Here is a 23,190-nt window from a genome sequence, read left to right as displayed (position 1 = left end):
CATTCACCAATCTTAATGAGAAAAGACTAGAATTAATACCAGGACCATGATGTTACTTGAACTGTGCATTAACTGTAATTAAGTGTGTGTGTGTGTGTGTGTGTGTGTGTGTGTGTGTGTGTGTGTGTGTGTAACAAGTGGCGCCTTGCAGGGGGGAAATATTCTTCACTTAGAAAAATAATTCAATGGCACATTGGGTTGTTGGTTTGGTTTGATTTGGATCAGGTTTTAATTTCTTTGTTCTGTTTTGTTTTTGTTTTGTTTTTTTAGTGCATAGAGTCAAGCAAGACCATAAGGAGAAAACGAAACAAAGAATTAACCGAAATATTTTACATAAGACGACAATACCAAAAGCACTACTACTGAAGTTGGGCTTGCTCTCAAGATGGATATAAGGAGAAAAGTAGACAGAGAGTTGAGGGCACCAGGGATGTTAGAGTCTGAGTTGGACAATGGATTTTTTAAGAAGAGGGATTTGAATATGCTGTTTCCAGATGCTTGTTTGTTGTGCTGTAAACTCTTCTTTGGTAGGGTCTGGCAGTAACTGCAAGGTCTTGTCTGAGCGGCCTGTGCAGAAATAAAAGAAACAGAATGAATTCCACCTCTGAATCTACTCAGTATGGAACATGAATGTGACCCACAGGAGGATAAAATGACCTGCATGGAGTTAATTCAAGAAGAAAGAGCTAGGGGCCAAGATAGCCTGAAAGAAACAAGTCTCCTGGAAATGTGTGTACATTGAAGGGATAGGGAAATTGGTCCACACAAATCAAAGGTTGTGCAGTCTTACCTAGATTTCAGCTTGTAGTGACTCCTGCCAACAACTTGTTCACACATCTGTGTGTGTACTTTAGTTAGAGCGCTTAGTAAACTGTACATAGCTTAACCTGTAGCGTAGATTCAGACTCACTTGACTAAGATGTTACTAACTTTATAATGTTCAGATTTCCACCAACCCTTTCCGGTTCTCATAAAGAAAGGTTCTAGAAGGATCCACCTCTCTGATACCAGAGAAGAGAAGTGGCACTTCTGTAAGACTGACCCCTGAGCTTTCTTGAGTATGCCATCTCATTTAAAAACATCAAAAATATTTACAAAGTGAAGTCACAACATTGTGCCAAGTTTATCAAAAATGAAAAAGTGTCCCGAGATTTCCATTGTCTAGATTCTAGCTACCAACTTCAGCACTGCAAAATTCCACGGCATGGGACGGCAGGGCTCCACGTGCCCAGGAAATATCAAGGAAGCTTACATTTGTTGAGCACTTAAATACAATAATAAGAATCTAACATAAACACAGTTTTGAAAATATATGAGCAGTACCATGTTGTCTCACACAATGGAAATCACAGGAAGATGTTGGTTTTATTTTTGGTTCTCTAGATTATATAGTAGGTCTCGAATATTTTGTTGTTTAGTTACTCCAAAGCATGTAATAATTTTTGTTTTTCTGGATGATTGGAAAAATAGAGAAAGGCTATTTTCAAAAATAACTTCATGTTATTTCTTCATTTTGAGAAATAGCTCTTTTGTGACTTAATGATCAGAACAGCTGACAGAGACTTGGGGAGACAGATTTAATGCCCAATTCTGCCAGCAATTCAGTGTAAGACCTTGGGCAAGTTACTGCCCATCTTTACTTTTCCTCTTCTGTAAAAATAAAGGGCTGGGCTAGGTGTTCTCTAAAGTCCCCTGGAGCTCAAACATGCCACCATTTTATGATTCTAAATGCATCATTATTATTATTATTATTACTATCCTGTTGCCGTATTATAGAACAACTTAGGGAGAACAAATTGAATGTTAAATAAATGCATAAAAAGAACTGAAGAGATGGGCATATTTTAAGCCCCATTGATGAAAGGAGCCCCCCCTAAGACATCTTATATATTTTGGTATTTATTTATTTATTTATTTATTTATTTATTTATTTATTTATTTATTTTGAGAGAGTGAGCAGGGGTAGGAGCAGACAGAGAGAGAATCCCAAGAAGGCTCAGCACTGTCAGCAGAGAGCCCGGTGCGGGGCTCAAACTCAGGAACCATGAGATCATGACCTAAGCCAAAACCGAGAGTCAGACACTTAACCGACTGAGCCATCCAGGCGCCCCATTGGAAGCATCTATATTAATAAAAGTAGTTTGCTTCTTTGCATCTGTATTGATACCTCTATTAAGAAAAACAAACCAACCAGCCTGTAACTAACAAATTTGCACAAAATCCCTGCTAAATTTCCATCATGCAGGTGCCTCTAAAGAATGCTAAATGGCGAAGACATAAAACAAAAAAGAGTTCACGTGGCATGAACATTGAACTTCAAAACTCCTGGCGATTTTGGAGATTTTGCTTTATATTCCTAGGATTTTATAAACTGCCATATGGTTTATAAACTACCTCGTTTCAGAATACAGTTGAGGGTAACGACCACTCTACCTCGAGCCCTAGAAATGGCCTCTGTGTTTGAAAGCATACTTTAATAGGTTCCTCAAGGTCAGACTATTACCTTATTACAGGAAATGGATGAAGTCATTACTGGCTTTCAGTTTGTCTAAAAAACTACCTGCTTTCCAGTTTAACAGACAACACTTCACTCTGTCTTTGCCTACATGGTTGTGGTACCTGTTCTCAGAACTGGAGCTTTCCTCTTTGTTCCAGCCGAACACGAAGAGACACATGAGAGAAGGCACAAACAAGGAAAGCATCCAAGTGACAACTTGTCTTTCTAGGGGGAAACAACAGCTAAATGAGTTCTCGGGAATGTTGAACACTCAAGAGCTCATGCTGTTAGAAGCAATAACTTGTGCAGCAGTTCTGAAAGCAGGATCCCAAGTTCTAGGCCAGCTTCACCCCAGTCTGCTCTGACCAGAACACATTTCCTCCAGACTTTCAGGGTCTTGCTTTTGACCATTTGGGGTGCAACAAAGGAAGATGAGAAGGAAGGCAAGAGACAAGAGAGATGGAAACTTTTTAATATGTCCCTGAAAGCCTCTTTTATAGAGATGAGTAATAAAAAGATTGGGGCCAGCAAATATATTCAACCTTTCCACATTTTCTTTACACAGTTATAAAACTGAGAGTCTCATAAGGTCAGAATTAAAGTAATACAGCCTTGTTTTTGTATTTTAAATGGTTTTTAATGGAATGTTAAAATAGCCTCGGCATTAGTAAAAAGAGTGCTCGACAGCAGTTTTGATTTGACTCAGGCGTGGGTGATGGGACCCCAAGTACGGAGGGGAGATTACTGTCATGTGATAACCCACCTTAGTGCCAAGCATGGGTCCCTGAAACCCCTTTCCCACCACACATGCACGTCCCTTCTCATCCCATCAAGGAATGATACACTGTGTGGTCATCTCCTTTCTTTTGACCAATCATCATTTATTATTTTCAACACATTTATTATTTTCAAAAAAGCATTAACTGAATGCTACTACTTACCAGACACTCTTCTAAGTCCTAGGCACATACACCAATGGACAAAACAAAGAACCTACCCTCACAGAACTTATATTCTAACATAAAGAGACAGAAAAATAAGTAAAGCACACAGGAAGTTGGAAAGTGGCGACAAGAGAAAATTAAGGAAGAAAATGCAGTGTATGCAGGGAGGAGGGGAGAAGATGTAGAGGGTGGCCATTTTCAATAGGGTGGTCAGGGAAGAGCTCACCCCAGATAAAATATGAATAATGGCCTCAAGAAAAACGAAGGGGCAAGCTGTGTGTTTGTGAAAATAGCAAATGCACAAGTTCTGAATCAGAGGTATGTCCAGCATGTCCAAGGAACAGTGTGTGGAGGCCCATGTGCCTGAGGCAGAATGAATACGAGTTAGCCATAAGTCAAAAAGGTAAGATGCGTGGGGGACATTTTGGCTCTTCCTGGTGAAAGTGGAGGTCATTGGGAAGTCTTAAACAGAGTCATGACATCATGTGACTTCCATTTTAAAGGACCGAGCTGACTGTTTATGAGCAGGAAAGGCGGAAGCAGGGAAAGCGGTTACCTACAACACTCCAGGCAAGAAATAATGTAGCTAGGACCAGGGCGGTGGGGCTGGCAGTGGTACAAAGTGGTCAAATTCCAGATATGTTTTTATCATAAAGTCAACAGGATTCTCTGGCATTCAGATGGGTGGTATGGAAGCATTAAGAATTACTTTAGGGTTTTTGGCATGAGAGGTGGAAAAAAGATTTACCATAAATCAAGGTGGGATGTGTTGTGAGATGAGCAGGCCTAGAGGGGATATTAGGAATGTGTTTTCGGGCAAGTTTGAGAAATCCCTTAGACCTCCATGAAAAGATGTAAAGCAGGTGGTTGGATGGACAAGTCTAGAGTCCAATGGGAAAGAGAGTGGTATATAGTATATATGCATGTATTTAATCAAAGTATAATCGACATACGGTGTTATATCAGTTTCAGGCTTACAATATAATGATTCAGCAATTCTATGCATTTCTCGGTGCTCCTCATGATAAGTATACTCTTAATCCCCTTCACCTATTTCACCCATCCCCCCACCCACCTCCCTTCTGGCAACCACCAGTTTATTCTCTGTATCTAAGAGTCTTTTTTCCCCTCTTTTTTCTCCCTGTTTGTTCATTTGTTTTGTTTCTTAAAGTCTACATGTGAGTGAAATCATGTGCTATTTGCCTCTCTCAGTCTGACGTGTTTCACTTAGCGTTATACCCTCTACGTCCATCCCTGTTGCTGCAAATGGCAAGATTTCATTCTTTTTTATGGCTGGGTAGTTTTCCACTGTATACATACCACATCTTCTTTATGTATTCATCTACTGATGGGCACTTGGGTTGCTTCCATATCTTGGCTATTATAAATAATACTGCAATAATATGCGATAGGATGCATATATTTTTCTAATTAGTGTTTTCTTTTTCTCTAGGTAAATACCCAGTAGCAGAATTACTGGATCATATGGTAGTTTTATTTTTAATTTTTTTTAACCTCTATACTATCTCCCACAGTGGCTGCACCAACTCACATTCCTACCAACAGTGTACAAAGTTTCCTTTTTTTTCCCACATCTTCACCAATACTTATTTCTTGTGTTTTTTATTTTAGCCATTCTGACAGGTTTAAGGTGATATCTCATAGTGGTTTGATTTGCATTTTCCTGATGATGAGTGATGTTGAGCATCTTTTCATGTGTCTGCATGTCCTCTTAGGAAAAATGTCTATTCAGTCCTCTGCCTATTTTTTTATTGAATTATTTGTTCTTTTGCTGCTGAGTTGTATAAGTTCTTTATATATTTTGGATAGTAATCCTTTATTGGATATATCAATTGCAAATATCCTCTCCCATTCAGTAAGTTGCCTTTTTCTTTTGTTGATGCTTTCCTTTGCTAGGCAAAGATTTTAATTTTTGCATGGTCCCAATAGTTTAATTTTCTATGGCCCAATGTCAAAGAAGTTACTGTCTATGTTTTCTTCTAGGAGTTTTATGGTTCCAGGTCTCACATTTAGGTCTTTAATCTACTTTGAGTTAATTTTGTGTGTGGTGTAAGAAAGATAGGTAGTATTTAAAGCCATGACACCAGGTATGATTAATACTAAAATAAAATAAAATAAGCTTAAGGACTGGATCCTGGGGAGCTCCAACTTTGAGAGATTTGGTAAATAAAATAATAACCAGCAGAGGAGACTGAGGAGAGGAAAGAAAGCCAGGAGAGCACAGAGTATGTTGGAAACCGAGTGAAGGGGTGTCTCAAGATGAAGGGAGTGATCAACTGGGTCACATGTGGCTGACAGGTCAAATAAGATAAGGACTGAAAACTGACATTGGGTTTAGCAGTTATCCCAAGTCAGGTCAATGAGAACTGACTGGGGCTAAAAATGGCTGCCAGACTGAGCAAAAGAAACTGATCAAGATTTTGGCTAAATATTAGATCTCCGAGGGGGAAACTTTATCGTATTCAGTTGCCCTTTATTTCATAAACATTACTTTAGAAAAAGAGATAATTGTTTTTCTCTCCAATGACATACTTAACAGGAACACCTCTTAGCTAATAACAAAAGGTTTAACCTCATGGGAGGTACAGACACTTTCTGCTTTCTAGATTTAGGGAATTACAGGTGATTTTTCTTTATTAAAAATAAACTTTTCGCCTTTTTCAAATCATACCTGGAATGCCAAAATGTATATTTCTGTTGACTATCTTGCTGTAACTTTCTGTCTTCTATTTTCACTCTTTCCTGCTAATTCTGAAGACTTAATGTTCGTGTGAACATTTCAGATGTCTCCCCCCCACCCCCCTCCCCGTCTCATCCCCTTGCAATCTCAGACTCCTCTCCAGTGACTCACTCTCCACTAACCCATCGATCTGATCTCATCATGAAGTTCTACTGGTTGTCACAGTGGCAGATTTGATTTCACTGACAGAGGTGACAGATTCTAAGAACGTACCAGCAAAAAGCAAAGTAAGCAACAGCAAATGTAGGTAGGGAAAAAAGAGAGAAGCAGGAGGAGGAGGACCTAATTGTGTGTTTCCATTATTTTCCACATAAACAGGATAAACCAGGAACTGCAGGATTTAGAAATTCCATGTGAATAAAGTTTAGCCAAACTTTTACCTGAATAAATGCATATGCCCAGTAAATACTACAGCAATAATCTATGCACTTCAACTGATGATCCTGGTTGGGGACCAGTCTATTCAAATTTAATAAAATAACCAATTTCAAGAATAGCTTCATGTTTGCATAATTTTTCCAAGCTGGTTTATGCATATAGAAATTGCAGAGTTCTCAGGGCACCCGGGTGGCTCAGTCACTTAAGCAAGTGACTGACTCTGGATTTTGGCTCTGGTCATGATCTCACGGTTCATGGGATTGAGCCCTGCGTCAGGCTCTGCACTGACAGTGCAGAGCCTTCCTTGGATTCTCTCTCTCTCTCTGCCCCTCCCATGCTCATGCTTTCTTTCTTTCTTTCACTCTCTCTCTCTCTCAAAATAAACAGATGAACTTAAAAAAATTGCTGAGTTCTTAAAAATTGGCAGTACAAACCAAAACACTGACAGTGTATAGGATCTTCACAATCTTAACTTTAAAGCACATCAACAGTTGAAGGTGCCAATTACTACTCATTACATTACAGTGAATCTCAGTATATGATCAGCAAATAAAAGTTTCTGTATGTTCTACATCAGATTTGATTCTTTTGGTGTTCTTGGCACTTTTAAAAGAATTATGACTGAGAATTTTTTTAAAGGTACAGTGGCAATGAATTATTTTCTCAGTCTATTAGTCTTACTAGAAACTTGTACCTTCAGAAAATGCCTAACTCAACAGATGCCTTTCTTCTACTGTATCTTTTAAAATAGAAAAAGCCGGAAAGTGCAAGGAAGGACATTATACTACCCAGAACTCTCAGAGATGCTTTCAGAGTGTAAACATTTTCAGGACAAAGGTATCAAATAATCAAGGGAAAATGCTGGAAAAAACCTTTAAAATAATATATGTTGAAAATAACATTTTAATAGTATACAGGAGTCCTTTCCATTACAGTGAATTTGAAATCTTGAAAAGAAGTTGAACATTTTTTCTATGTCTTCGAAATTTGGAACTGTTGTTTTTATCATCCTGGTGAACGATTTTGCAGAAAATGATGGAAACATACACAAGGAACCAGTGTCCATATTGTAAATTTCTAAGAAAACAACGGCAATATTCATATGAAAATGCAATTCAAAATTTGGAAATAAACTGTGAGAAAACAGCATTTTTAAATAATATGGTTTTTAAATTGCCACTGACTGCACACTTCCCTCTATATTCTAAATCAATATTAACAATACATTTCAGAGTGTTTCCATTTGGTCATTGCTCATTTTCTTTATTCTCCCAGGGTATAAGATTTTTGCTATTTAACAACAACAACAAAAAAGGCTGCATTAAGATTCAGCCTCCAAAGAGGCTGAATGCCTAGTAACTGCAGGTGCATGGCACTTACTGCTAATTGGACGTGGCTGCTTTTAGCAAATCTGGTAGCTGCTAAAAGCTACTGGTGCTGTAGTGCTGCCTCACCAACCCCACAGGGCATACGTACCCCTCTCCTCTTCCAAAGTTACACATGCGCAAAACTTGCCTACCATAATGTAGAGCCAACTCTTTCGCTTAAATGCATAAAGACAGAAATCTTAAAGAGCCACCTACAAGGTCACTATAAGAAACAGGGGATCTCCTATTGCACATTAAATATTCCCAATAAAATATTGCTTCAGTAGAGTTTCTTCCTATTATATGTTGTTTCAAGTCCCCTATCTGGTAGAGTGGGCTACAAAATGAATTGCATTCTTTTTTTTTAATTTTTTAATGTTTATTTTTGAGAGAGAGAGAGAGAGAGAGAGAGAGAGACAGAGTGTGAGTGGGGTAGGGTAGAGAGAGAGGGAGTCACAGAATCTGAAGTAGGCTCCAGGCTCTGAGGTGTCTGCACAGAGCCCGATGCGGTGCTCAAACCCACGAACTGTGAGATCATGACCTGAGCCGAAGTTGGACACTTAACCGATTGAGCCACGCAGGTGCCCCAAAATGAATTGCATTCTTAATTATCTTCTCTCCAGTGTGCCATACCAACTGGCCAGTGGACTGTAGTTTGGGGAAAGATCGTGCACTAAATTCTATCTGTATCTCATATCATCATTTGTCTTTATGTAGGATGTTTGTTCTGAGAAAACTAAAAACATTTTGTTTAAATTGGACCACATTTTACCAGCTAAGTAAAACTTACCATGTAAGTCTTCTAGTTTGAATATTACCTCTTTCCACTTTTTTTCTCTAAATTTGCAGCTTACATACAGAGAAAGACAGATACCATATGTTTTCACTTTTATGTGGATCCTGAGAAACTTAACAGAAACCCATGGGGGAGGGGAAGGAAAAAAAAGGAAAAAAAAAAGAAAAAAAAAAAAAAAAAAAAGAGGTTAGAGTGGGAGAGAGCCAAAGCATAAGAGACTCTTAAAAACTGAGAACAAACTGAGGGTTGATGGGGGGTGGGAGGGAGGGGAGGGTGGGTGACGGGTATTGAGGAGGGCACCTTTTGGGATGAGCACTGGGTGTTGTATGGAAACCAATTTGACAATAAATTTCATATAATGAAAAAATAAAAAATAAATAAATAAAAATTTGCAGCTTACATACATTCTACCAATACTCTCCAACAATAATGCCAAAACACTTTCAAAGTCCAACAAAAATGTCCTTTGTACATCATCATTTCTATTCATATTCCAAGACTCTTTGTGTCTTATTGTTTGCATTAGATCCCTTCTAGGAGGGTAAGTGGAGTTATTGCAAGGAAGTTACTGAGGACAAGTGAAGAGAGAAAAATCCAGAAGTAGTAACTTGAACTCTCAAATGTCCAAGGAATGAATTTCCCAGCTGTACAACTATTGACCAAATACATGTAAATATTAGGTCATCATATGCTCCCTCCTGTTTCATAGCTGGGACCCCACAGATCACGGGGAATCTCAGTGGAGATCCTTCCCTAAAGAAGTTAATATTACCCATTTCCAGCAAATTTGTTCACAGTCATGACAACTCAGGGTCATCCAAGATTGAATCCATTAATGATGACGCCTGGAAGATTATCATGCTTCCTTAAAGATCTAAACGGTCTACCAAGTGCTGCTTTAAGTGTCTGAAGACTAAGACAAGACCATTCATACTATTTAGATTTCAGTTCCTTAAGACTGTCTGCTTTTACTGCGGTTCACATAAAAGCAATTTTGTTTTCTCTGTTTGGGTCAGTTTTCCAGGTTTCTCCTCAAATAAATCTGGGTTCCTGGAACAAAAGCTTATAGAGACAGGATGAATAGTCTGAACTCTGACCTTTCCAGTTGAAAGAACATGATTTTTTTTTTTAATCAGAGTCATAAAATTAGACCTGATTTCTAGAACAAAGCTTGGCAATGACTTCTCCAATCCTGTATCTTCAGAAATTGTACATTTGATGCTCAAATACAAAACCCACCTGATAGGTCTTGTTTTAGGGTTAGCATTCCAAAGGAAAAAACTACTACGACTCCAAGAAAATCAGAGGATTGTTTCTCACTCTCAAAATTTGGAAAACTTGACAAAATTATACTTGGTCGCTTGAAAGAAAAGATTTTCATTGGAAACCTGAGAAATATTCTTCATCAGAGATATCCTTCTGCTGGTTCTAAAAGAAAGATGGCAAAATATCCCTTTTAAAATACCTAGAAATAAGGCAATCCCTACCTAGAACACTGAACACTTTTTGCTCATCAGTGTCATTAGGGAGCATTGACCCAAACCTGGGAAGAAGGTGGGGAGAAGAAACCAAACAGCATTTCTCCTCCTCGCCCACTGTCCCACTAAATATGCTCTACAGATTACTAGCCATCAACTGTCCATCAAAGTCCTAACTGCCACAGCTTAGAACTACAAAATCATCAAACTACTCGATGACCAGGATTGGCTACACGGGTAACTGTGGCTCTCTGGAAAACTTCTGCTGTAGGAGAAATACACTCATAAATGCACACACACCCCACAATTTAATTCCCAATAAAGGCGGATATAAAGAATCATAGCCATGTTTTTCATGGAGAGTTTTGAATATAGAAAACCATGATTCTCCATTTAAAAATGAGGCGTGAAGAAATAGCCTCAGTAGGTATTAGTTGACATAACACAATCAAACATATCTTAAAAAAAATTTTTTTTAACCTTTATTTATTTTTGAGACAGAGACAGAGCATGAATGGGGGAGGGTCAGAGAGAAGGAGACACAGAATCTGAAGTAGGCTCCAGGCTCCGAGCTGTCAGCACAGAGCCTGATGCGGGGCTCAAACTCATGGACTGCAAGATCATGACCTGAGCCAAAGTCGGCCGCTTAACCAACTGAGCCACCCAGACACCCCTAACAACCAAACATATCTTAAGGGTCATTTCTGGATGGCACCAATTCATACCCATCTCTCCCTCCCTCATTCCTTTTATATGTAAGCATGTATTTCACAACCTGGCATTTTACATAAATCCTGTTACATAGCATTTGTTATATGATCCTGTGAATCACATTTATAATATCACCATAAGATTTTACATAGAATAATCTTGTTGATGAGTCACGTGGGGTCTCTGTGACTTGTTATGCTATGAGACCACAAGCTCTGTGTCAACAAGGAACTGTTTAAGCACCGTATAAATCTGTTAGTTATAATTTGATTTGAAGTCAGGGGACTAGGCAATGTGGCACAAATGTTTTCCATCTAAAAGAATTAAAAATTAAAAATAAATGTGGTACATAAGGGGTTAGATTTCAATTACATGGGAAATTATATGTAAATAATCTTGAATACATGAAATATGACTCTAATTTTTAAATGCAGTTAATTTTTATTGTCCACAATGGAAGTAATTAAGGTAAAATAATAATAATTAGTCTTCTTCCATATTTTAAACAAAATGATTCTAATGCTTGGTTCAGAGTTTTCTGCAACATGGTTTTCAAGTCATGAGCTCATTACGACAGTGCTACTGGAGAGATATAAAATATAGTGTGTGCTAATACTCTTTTCTCCCAGAGCGTCAAAACATCACAGTGGCACAGTAGCTGCCCCTCTCTCTGCCTCCCAGACTGTGGAGCCTAGATCCAACCTCCCCTTCCTCCAGGTGAATATGCAGGCATGGGGTCACCCAGCTAGGGTTTATTTTCCCAGCCTGCCTTGCAACCAGAAGTCGCTTGCCAGTGGATCTTGAGAAGCAGTGTGAACAACTTCTAAGTTTCTTGTTCAAAATAGCACACTGTCCATAACCATTCTTTCCTCTTTTCCACAAGCTTGTTTCATCCCTTCCCAAAAGCAATCCCCCAAGTATCTGGGGTCCTTTTTTAAAAAACAGTAGTTTAGCCTGTGGCCTAATAACACACAGCTTACATATAATTGTACCTGCCACTGTTTCATATCCTTTAGGAGGACTGGCCTATATGTGTCTCCCTTAGTAGACCATATATTCCTTGGAAGCAATATGTGTTTCTCACCGTCCTTCCACTCTCTAGACTGAAAGTTCTGCCTGGCATATAGTAATAGCTGAATAAATGTCAACTGAATAGATAAACGGACCAGTACACTGTTTCATCTAGCATGGGTTTAACTAACTATTAAGGTAAATTTAGACTCTTCTCTATGCCTGAATTTATTTCAGAAATTTGAAAGCTTAACCATATTATCTGGGGTTCAACTTCAATACGTTTGGAAGGCTTAACTTCAAACTTTATAACAATATACATTTAATTCACTATCGTAGGTCAAATTCACCTTTATTAAGCTATTTTTCGCCTACCACATTGGCCACAGTGGGAAAATCTGATGGCGCTTAAGGTATATTTGATATGGTATTATGTAAAGTAATGCCTACTTTGGGGGATATTCCTTCATGCTTTATTTTTAACATAGAGTCATGGGTTTCAAATGTTGGAGAGACCATGGGCCGACAGGCACTCTCATCCCCTATGGGTAGGAACATGAAGCAGCATCATTTACTTTTTGTGAGTTTCTTCACAAATGTACTCAAAGACAACTGCACAAGGATGCTGAGGGGAGCATTACTGTAACAGCAAAATACTGGAAACAATGCAGACGCCCATCAATAGAAAAGTTGTTTCTATGAATTGTTTATGTCCTCAAAAAGGAATACTCTGCTGAGAGTAAGAACATTGAGGTAGATCAATACATTCTTCTACAGAAATTGCTCTAAAATAGATTATTAAGTGAAAAAGAATAATACAAAAGGACATACTCCCGGATATGTTCTTTTCAAATGATATATCTAAGGATATATAGTATATGCACAGGCCACTTTGGAGGACTACAGAAAACATTACAACTCTGGGAGGTAGGCTGGACCTGGACAGTATTTTCTGTACTATTTACATTTTACTTTTACTCTATACCACTTTTTTAAGTTTGAAAATAAGCATTTCACCACTTCTTACCAGTTGCAATGGCTAAAATCAAAAAAGCAGACAATAACAAGTGCTAGCCAGGTTGTGGAGAAATTGGAACCCTCATACAGTGGGGACACAAAATTGCGCAAGTACCTGGAAGCTCCTCAAAATGCTAAGCATAGAGTTACCATATGAGTCAGCAATTCCGTTCCTAAGTATATATCCGGGAGAATCAAAACCACGTCCACACAAAAACATGTACGCAAACACTCATAGCAGCACTAGTCAGAAGAGGCAAAAAGTGGAAACCCAAATGCCCATCAACTGATGAATGGAAAAACAAAACGGGGTCTATCCCTACAACAGAGTCATAACTTGGCAATAAAAAGCATAAAACCCTGGCACCTGCTACAACATGGATGACCCTGGAAAATATTATGTTAAGTGAAAAAGCCAGACACAGAAAGTCAGATATTATACTGTTCCCATTCATGTAAAATATGCAGAATAGGTCTCCATAGAAACATAAAGAAGTTGAAAATGTTCAGAAACCAGATTATGGTATTAGTTGCATAATACTGTGAATACACTAAAAACTCCTGAACTTTATATAGTTTAAATGGGTGAATTTTATGTTATATGCAACATATCTCAATAAGGCTGTTAAAAATGGTTTTTAAAGTACTATCACATACATTATCTCATTCAATCGTTATATTTGTCCTGAGGAAAAACGGCTGTGAAGAGCAGATAACATATGACAAAACACAGAAAAGAAAAACAGCAATTACTTTAAAATCAAAGAATGTCTATAGTCATGAAGAGTGGGCATTTCCTGCTCAGAAATATTTCTATAGTACAAGAAAAAATTTTCTAGGGGTTTGCCTCCCACAGCCCATCTGCCTATTTAGTGATTCATTCATTAAAGACTCTCACAATTACCCAGAAAATATTTGTGATGCACTCACTGAATCTCTAGGTGTTCCCTGTACATTCACAATCTAAGAGCTTTTGGGGTACAAAATGTTCAATCCATCATTCTTTCAACTTACACACTACTAATTGACTAAAAGGAAAGGGATTTTAGAACTTCGGTTAGTCCAGATTTTTAGAACCATTCAGAAAGAAGAAAATTCTGTTTTTTGCAGATGATAACAACATTGATGCCCGGGATGATTCAAGGAATGTAGAACAATCTAAGAATTTGCGGCTGGTGCTAGAAAATCAATAGCAAAATCTTATATAGCACATCCTCCCTAATAGTCATTGTTCTAGAAAGTTACATATACTAATTTATCTAAATGCCATAGCAACCCATTACTAACTGTAGTTTACAGATGAGAATGTGAGGCTCTGAGTAGCTTGTCCAGTGTCTCACAGCTAACAGGTGGCAGAGACTGGTTTGGTACCGAACACCGATTCTGGAATCCCTGCCCTTGATCTATTCTACCCGCTCCTTATTGAAATCCCAGTTTGACATGGAAAAGAGACAATGTATTATTTTTTCTCTAATAATATTTTTAATGAAAATAAAGCTTAAAATCAAATGCATATAGTCACCCTGATTTTACCTTCCATCTACCTTCGTCTTCCTCAATCGGATTCACTCATATTGCATTTAGCACTTCACTTTCAACCACCAAGGCAAATGTAATCACGGCCATGTTATCTGTGAGCTAGAAGGCTTGAATAAGTATCTGTGCTCTGTATTTTGATGGAAAATAAATTTGAAATATTAAAAGCATACCTCTGAGGTTAAAGTACATAGGGTATGTTATAAAAACACAAAAATTATTGAAATCCCTTCTAGTTTTTACAGGAACAGTTTTAAATAATCATCCTCTTTATGCACTATGTCTAAAAATGATTGACTCCTTACAATTCTACAGAGACGAAGGTAGACTTAAATAGACAAAATATTGAGATATTGGGGTTGCATACTTCTTTAAAAAGGAGAGAGAATGGAACTCCTTGTTCCTTTTTCATTAAGATGAGATATTTGTCCATGAATTGCAAAATGTCTTCTTGGAGTAACATAGAGCTAGTCAATAGCCCAGTGGTAACAAAAGTAATTTACCTGCTTATATTTTAAGGTCCAAAGGTTTGGTTAACTTTAGCACTTGCACTGTTTGAAAAAGAAAGCATAGGCAGGTGGCATTCACATAGTAACTTGTCCATAGGTACCCTAATGCGGTATGTCTTAAAAGAAGCAAAATATAGAGATAAAATGTCTAAAAAACAATGAAAAGCCTAAATCAAGAAATAGGAGTCACTGGTTGAGAATCATTTGATTATTTGGTGAGTTTCAGAAATTGCTAACTGTGAGCCCAGAGAATCCAGAGGAAAATATATTGCCTTCATTTTAATGATCCATAGAGTTGGTTCCAAATGTTCAACCTAAAGAAATAGAAAGCTATTTTCTTTGATAGTCATCTTGGTATATGCAATCCTTACAAATGTATAAAGGTGAAAAAGTGTGGTTTGACAGTTTCCTATAGGGAACATACCTCTTAAAGCTATAAAGACACTGGCGGCACACAGCTAACACTAGAGACAAAAACGTAACTTATTACGCTTCCTTTAAGATCAACTGGAGAATTAATGACTCTCCTTGCACAGCGTTGGTGGCATTATAAAATGATGTGACCACTATGTAAAACATGGAATTTCCTCAAAAAATTAAGAATATAACCATCATATGATCTAGCAATCCCATTGCTGCCTATATTCCCAGAAGCACTGAGGTAGCAGCACACTCTTGTTTATTGCAGCGTCATTCACAACAGCCAAGAGGTGGAAGCAACTTACGTGAACACAGCCAAATGAATAGTGCATCAATGTACACTCAGATATCCTCCTATCTCCCTTCTGTGTTCCCAATCAGCCCGTGAGGTCTGAAGGAAGGAAATCAGGACTTGCATTTCTTCATATCTGTAGTACCCAACACAGTCATTCACACGTTCATTCAAAACTATTGAGGGGCGCCTGGGTGGCGCAGTCGGTTAAGCGTCCGACTTCAGCCAGGTCACGATCTCGCGGTCCGTGAGTTCGAGCCCCGCGTCGGGCTCTGGGCTGATGGCTCAGAGCCTGGAGCCTGTTTCCGATTCTGTGTCTCCCTCTCTCTCTGCCCCTCCCCCGTTCATGCTCTGTCTCTCTCTGTCCCAAAAATAAATAAAAATGTTGAAAAAAAAAGATTAAAAAAAAAAAAAAAACTATTGGTTGAATCCTTCTATATCCTCAGTCCCATTTAGGTATAACAACCATCATTGTACAAAATATGCTTCTTCACCAAATGAATGCGTGGTGAACTTGATTATAATGATTCTGTTAAACTGGATTCAACACAGTATAATAAAAGCTTAAATAGCACTTATTATATGGCCTAAACTGTTCTCAGCATCATTATAAGTTGCAAGAGAAAAAACTGAGGCACAGAGAAGTTAAGCCAGTTACCCAAGATTACACAGTTAAGGACTGGCGAGGCCAAGATATGAACATCAGCAGGCTCGTTCCAGAGTCTGCACTCGTGACTACTCTACTGTGTTTGTTCCACAGGAATACTCTGCTAAGCTTAAGGGAAAATGATATTAATAATACCCTGCACTTATCCTGTATGAGCTCAGGGGTTAGCAGGGAAGAGAGAGTTATAATCTGAAATGGTAAGTGCTGTAACACAGAAATAGCCAGAGAAGCACAGAGGAGGATTCAATTAATTTTATTCTAAAATACATGGCTTCATGATGAGAAACATTTAAGGTCAGCCTTGGAGGAGAGGGAGAAACACAAAGGAGCCAGGAGGAAAGAGAGGAAGGAGAGAAGAAGAAGTAGGAAGAAGAGACAGGAGAGAAGAGAAGGAAATGGTGATGAGACTGGAAGAATTGCCACCAGGGATAGAAGAAGAATGGAAAATCAGCATCGTTGGGGACTGCTGGGGAGCAGCCGTGAGCACCAGACCCACGTCTCAGGCCCCAGTCAGAGGTGGAGCAATTTTCTCCCCAGTAGGAGCCCGGCTGCCAGTGGCAGGAGCCCTACCGCTGCCTCCATCAGCCCTGAGGAAGCCACAGGTGGTCATGGGGAGTAGAAATGGCGCAAAGCCTGCTGCTGAGGCATCAGTGGTCCTTGGGCCACACTCACCCACCTGAAGAATGCAACATCTGCCCTGAAATTCCTTAAATAAAAGCCTAGGGTTTAAGGGGAAGAGGTCGAAATGCCAAACAAATGAATAAAGAGAAATTTTCAGAGTGAACCACATTCTGAATAATTGGCCATGAGATTCAAAAAAGTGTCAACCCAGACACAGACATGCATGCCAGAAACAAGTTCTTGAAATAGTCTTAGTTTAAACATAAAGAGAGAGAGGGAGAGAGAAGGACAAAATACTTACCAAAAAAAAAAAAAAAAAACGAAGGAAGCTCCAAGAAAATGTGGAAAATGTTTGTGGAGAATAACAAGAGAGGCTCAAGACAGAGGTGGAGGCCAAGGTGCGAGCCATTTTTTCAGCTACAGATTCCACAGTGGACTAAGGACCTGGCAAGCAGCTCGAATACCAGTCCATTCATAAGTAGCAGAAAAAGGCAAAGATCTTCAGAGAACCTTGGTTGCAACATGCATAGGAGATAGAAGGATTCTTGTGATAATATAGCCAAAAATCTCAACTGATCGGTTAATCCTCAGTGACAAAACCGTGTGCGGTCCTGATCTTAAGGAGGTCAGTGCTTTTCACACAGTAGATTCTCACTAAACATTTGTGGATGGAGAATGGACAAAAATGGATGGAAGGAGGGATGAAGGGAAAGAGGGAGAAAGGGAGGGAAGAGACAGCAACGAGGACCATACAGGAGATGATCGCAGGTAGATTGCTAAGAGATAAAACTAAAAGGTAAGAAGGAAAAAACTTCTGCTGAAGAAGTTGAAGTATGATGCCTATGTATTAGGAAAGAAGTTCAAAATCAGCTCAGAGTTTGAACAACAGGGTGAATAAAACAATTTAATCAATGGCATGGCCTTATTTTGGAAATGGGATCAAAGAGGTTTGGAGTTACATCCCATAGGAACTTCTTGTCACTTGAGAGTAGATGGCCTTGAAATGTATTACACACAACATGCTAAAGACTTTTACATTCCTGACAACCACTGTTTTTTCACTTTGTTTGATAATATGCAGTCAAAACTGGACTTGGCATTCCCTCATGTTCATGAGAAGGAAGGAAGGAAGGAAGGAAGGAAGGAAGGAAGGAAGGAAGGAAGGAGGGAGGGAGGGAGGGAGGGAGGGAAGGAAGGAAGGAAGGAAGGAAGGAAGGAAGGAAGGAAGACAAGCTATACTGAACATAAACAGAAGATATCTGGTGTTAGTAAAATTCTAGAAAGAAAGCCATGCTGGGGCACCTGGGTGGCTCAGTGGGTTGAGCGTCTGACTTCAGCTCAGGTCATGATCTCACCGTTTGCGAGTTCGAGTCCCACATCGGGTTCTGTGCTGATAGCTCAGAGCCTGGAACCTGCTTCAGATTCTGTGTCTCCCTCTCTCTCTGCCCCTCCCCTGCTCACGCGCGCTCTCGCTCTCTCTCTCTCTCTCTCTCTCTCAAAAATAAACATTAAAAATTAAAAAAAGAAAAAGAAAGTCATGCCATGGTTTTAGACCTTTATCTTCAGTATCTGGAATAATAAATAAAATCTGATTGGCTTCAGCTCAGGACTACAAAATATAACAACATCAATACCCACTACGTTGGATAACACCTACATGCCAGGGACTTTGCTACATTGCTTTTCATGCCTTCGCTCATTTTGCCCTCACGGCAATTCTGTGAGGTAGGTACTAGTATTATTGTCCCTGTTTTAAAAGTTAGATATCTAACAATTACCAAGATTACCAAGCAGAAAGATTAAGAAAGCTGACCCTGAGTTACCTCGCTCAAGCCAAAATGGTCCCTCATCTTATGAATAAGATAAAGTATAAAATATTAGAAGACACTCAGGATAGAAAAAACTCTACCAATAGCTCACATTCCATGATGTGAAACATGGCAGCAAGCATCCTGCTGCCTTCAGTCACTAGGCAACACCTGCTGAGCCCTGAAAGCAGGCCCAATATTCCAAGCGAACAGAAGCAGGAATGGAGGTAAACAAGGTCTCAACATTGTCCCAGTACCTCCTTTAGTGGACACATCACCACCACCAACTCCCAAGTCAATATAAAGCTAATCAGTCGTTTCATCTTAACCAACTTCAATTCAGACTCAAGCCCACTATGACCACAGACATGGAATTTCAGTTTTATGCTCATTAGAAATAATTTTATAAATGAGGCATACATAAAATCAAACTAATCCATAAGAGACAAAAGCCTTCCAACTATAAGTTCTCATGGACTCATTGTAACTTATGATATTGCTTTTCTGGAATATGTGAAACTGGAAGGATGTCACTTAGAAACCATTTGAGAAATGTTATATTCAAAACTGTTGATTCTCACATCCATTATGATGGCTTCTATCAAAAACCCAGACAATACTGTAGCGCCTGGGTGGCTCAGTCGGCTAAGCGTCTGCCTTTGGCTCAGGTCATGATCTTGTGGTTCACAGGTTCGAGCCCCCTATGCTGACAGCTCAGAGCCTGGAGCCTGTTTCAGATTCTGTGTCTCCCTATCTCCCTGCCCCTCCCCTGCTCGCTCGCTCGTTCTCTCTCTCTCAAAAATAAATAAACATTAAAAAATTAAAAATTAGGGGCACCTGGGTGGCTCAGTTGGTTGGGTATCTGACTTCGGCTCAGATTATGATCTCACAGCTCGTGAGTTCGAGCCCCACGTCGGGCTCTGTGCTGACAGCTCAGAGCCTGGAGCCTGCTTAAGATTCTGTTTCCCTCTCTCTCTACCCCACCTCCACTCATGCTCTGTCTCTCTCTGTCCCAAAAATAAATAAACATTCTAAAAAATGTTTTTTAATTAGAAAAACAGAAAATATCAAGTGTTGTCCAGTTGGTGAAGAAATCAAAATTCTAAGTGACTGTCGGTGGGATTGTAAGATGGTGGTACAACCACTATGGAAGACAGTCCGGAGATTCCTCCAAAACTTAAAAATAAAATTACCATGGGAACCAGTAATTCCATTTCTGTGTGTGTATCCAAAGGACTTTAAAGCAATGCCTCAAAGAGGTATTTGCACCACCATATGCATAACAGCATTATTCACCCTAGCCAAGAGGTGGAAGCCACCCAAATATCCATCAACAGGTGACTGGATAAACTGGTGTGACATATACACATAATGGAATATTACGTGGCCTTAACATGAAGGAAATCCTGTCACGTGCCACCCCCGAAAGGCATGATGCCAAATGAAATAAGCTAATCACAAAATGACAGCTCCCATATGATTCCACTTATACAACATATCCAAAGTAGTCAAATCCATAAAAAAGAAAGTAGAATGCTGCTTGCCAGGCACTGAATGGAGAGGGGAAATGGTAAGCTGTTCCATGAGTTTCAGTTTTGTGAGATGAAAAGTTCCAGGGATGTGTTGCACAACAACGTGCATGTACTTAAAAATAGTGAACCGTATGCTTCAAAATGGCTAAGACAGCAAAGGCACGCACACACATCACCGGAAGGTAAAGCTTCCATACTGTTTGGGGTTGTTTTTTGTTTTGTTTTGTTTTGTTTTGTTTTGTTTTGTTTTGTTTTGTTTTGTAACATTGTCTTAGAGATTGTAAGGAATACATCTAAACTATGAATTGCTGGAGGTCAAGGAGGAATAAAAAAGGAAAAAAAATATTTTTAAAAATTGAATGACTGTCCATAGAAGAGAAAACAAATCTGTTTTGTGTTTATTAGGAAGCCAAAGCTAGACAGAAGAGTCAAGGAGTTGGGTTAAGGTTTATTCAGTAAAAGGCTTTCGGAAAACCAGACCTGGCCAACAGAATGGGTTTTAAGTTAGTAAGCTCCTGGTCACAGATTCATTCAAGCAAAGGAAGACCTGTATCTATCAGCATTTGTTACATGGGATTTTTCCCTGACTGGAAAGTTTTCGTCCATTAACTCTAAGATCTTTCTAGTCCAAATCCCATGATTCTATGTCAAAAGAATTCAAGTAAACAGAGACAGTGGTAACCTTTGATCATCCAGGAAAATCATTCACAAACCAAACCAAAAAGATTGACAGTTTTCGTTACATAAAAAATCTTCTCCATATCCACACCAAAACAAACCAAACAAAAACTACTACCGCAAACAAGATTAAAAAGCCAGCAATGAAATACAAAATAAAATTTGCATTCATTTAACACAAACGGCCTGGTAACCTCACTGCACAACAGTTTTACAAATCACCAATGATAACAAAAAAAATTAAATCCACAATTTTTAAAAAGACTCAAAAAACACTGACGGGAAATCACAAAAGAAGAACGCCCATAGCCAATAAATAAATGTTCATATTTGCAACCATTTCCTTCTAACGCAATGGTATGCAGATATTGGGGCACCTGGGTGGCTCAGTCGGCTAAGCGTCCAACTCTTGATTTAGGCTCAGGTCATGATCTCACGGTCGTGGAATAGAGCCCCACATTGGGCTCCGCTCTGAGCATGGAAACTGGTTAGGATTTTCTCTCTCCCTTTTTCTCAGCCCTTCCCCCACTCATGCATGCTCTCGCTCTCTCTCTCAAAATAAATAAATAAACATTTTTTTAAAAAATAGTATGCCGATATTAAAATAAGATAGTTCTTTCTTTACTGATACGTAATAATACGAGATATGTCGAGAAGTGAAAAAAGCAAGGAGCCAAACAAGATGTACAGCATGCTTCTGTTTGTGAAAGAAAAATAAGCACACGTGTGTGCACACATGCATGCACACGCGTAGACACACACGTGTTTGTTCACCTGCATCCTTGCATGTATATGAATAATTATTTTAGGAAGACCACTAGAAAAAATGGTAACATCCAGTGGTTGCCTTCTAAGAGTTACTGATGGATGTCTGGGAAGCAGGTATTGGAGGTACATATAATTTTCACTGTATAATATTTTGTTTCTTTAACATTTTGAACCATGTCTACTTATTCAAGGCATAAATAAATAAATAAATTTTTGTTAATTTTCGTACCTCTTGCAAATCAAAAAGATGCACATTGAACTGAGAATTTTTTTCTTTTATTCTGTCTTTTTAATAAAAATAGTAGGAAGAATAATAACCCAGAGGCATCCAGTATCCAGGCAAATAGGCACTCTTGTCCACTGCTGGCACTCATGTAACTTGAGACAATCCTTCTGGAGGACAACTGGCAAGATAAATGAAGGACTTAAAGTGTGTACACCCTTGGGGCACCTGGATGGCATCTGGCTTTGGCTCAGGTCATGATCTTGCTGTTTGTGGGTTCGAGTCCTGCATCAGGCTCTGTGCTGACAGCTCAGAGCCTGAAGCCTGCCTCAGATTCTGTGTCTCCCTCTCTCTCTGCCCCTCCCTCTCTCTCTGCCCCTTCCCCACTCGTGCTCTCTCTCTCTCTCTCTCTCAAAAAATGAATAAACATTAAAAAAAATTTTTTTTAATGTGCATATCCTCTGCCTTGGCCTCAATCATTCAGATCCTAGGAATTTGTCTTTAGGAAATAACCAAACACATGTCTAAAACTAAGGTGGCATGACATTTATTACAGATTTAGAAACAACACAAATGCCTTTTAATAAGAAATTTAATTTTGTAAATCATGTACTTCTACATACAGTAGAGCTTTATGCAGCCAAAAAATTATGGTGGAGAAGAATAATGGGGACAAGACAAAGTACAAAACTCCAAAATAATATGTGCAAATGAACTATCATTTTATTTTGTAAAAGTTTATATGCACACGGAACTTCAGAAAATGCAGGTAACTAAGTTCTCTTCCCCAGCTCTACTGAGATGTAATTGGCATCTAACATTGTGTAAGTTGAAAGTGTACAATGGGATGATTTCATACAGGTATACGTAGCTAAGTTTTAATTGTTTCCTTTAACAGGTATTGTTGAATGGTGGGGAGATGGGAACTTTTTCTCTTGCTTTCCCCATGTTCTTGCACTTCTCTGCATTAAATGCAGTACAATTGTTAGGAGGATGGGCTTAGAAGTCAGGCTGCTGGGATTCAAAAGCCTATGCTGCTACTTGCTACTTTGTGCAAGTTACACAACCCTTCTGTGCCTCCATTACTATGCTTCACTTTCCCATCTATGAAATGGGGTAATAATACTTACTACCTCAAAGGGCTCCTGTGAGTTCAAGGGGTTAATAGAAGCATAC

General features: G+C 39.0%; 1 protein-coding gene across 7 annotated transcripts in view; it reads right to left on the bottom strand.

Moving 5' to 3' along the window:
- ESR1 (estrogen receptor 1) overlaps nt 1–23,190 on the bottom strand; it is a 450,613-nt gene that overhangs the window by 343,444 nt on the left and 83,979 nt on the right. Inside the window, exon 1 of one of the 7 annotated variants that reach the window (XM_086708143.1) lies at nt 2,620–2,722. The exons of the other annotated variants lie outside the window; for them this stretch is intronic. The gene's annotated coding sequence lies outside the window, so the exon portion shown is untranslated. Of the gene's footprint in view, nt 1–2,619; nt 2,723–23,190 lie in introns of those variants that run through there. 7 annotated transcript variants of the gene reach the window in all.

This window comes from Puma concolor, chromosome B2, assembly GCF_028749965.1.
Source record: "Puma concolor isolate L17-30 chromosome B2, mPumCon1.1.hap2, whole genome shotgun sequence".
Taxonomy (NCBI): Eukaryota; Metazoa; Chordata; class Mammalia; order Carnivora; family Felidae; genus Puma; species Puma concolor.
The sequence above is the reverse complement of the archived record's forward strand: the minus strand, read 5'-3'. Positions and strand labels throughout refer to the sequence as shown.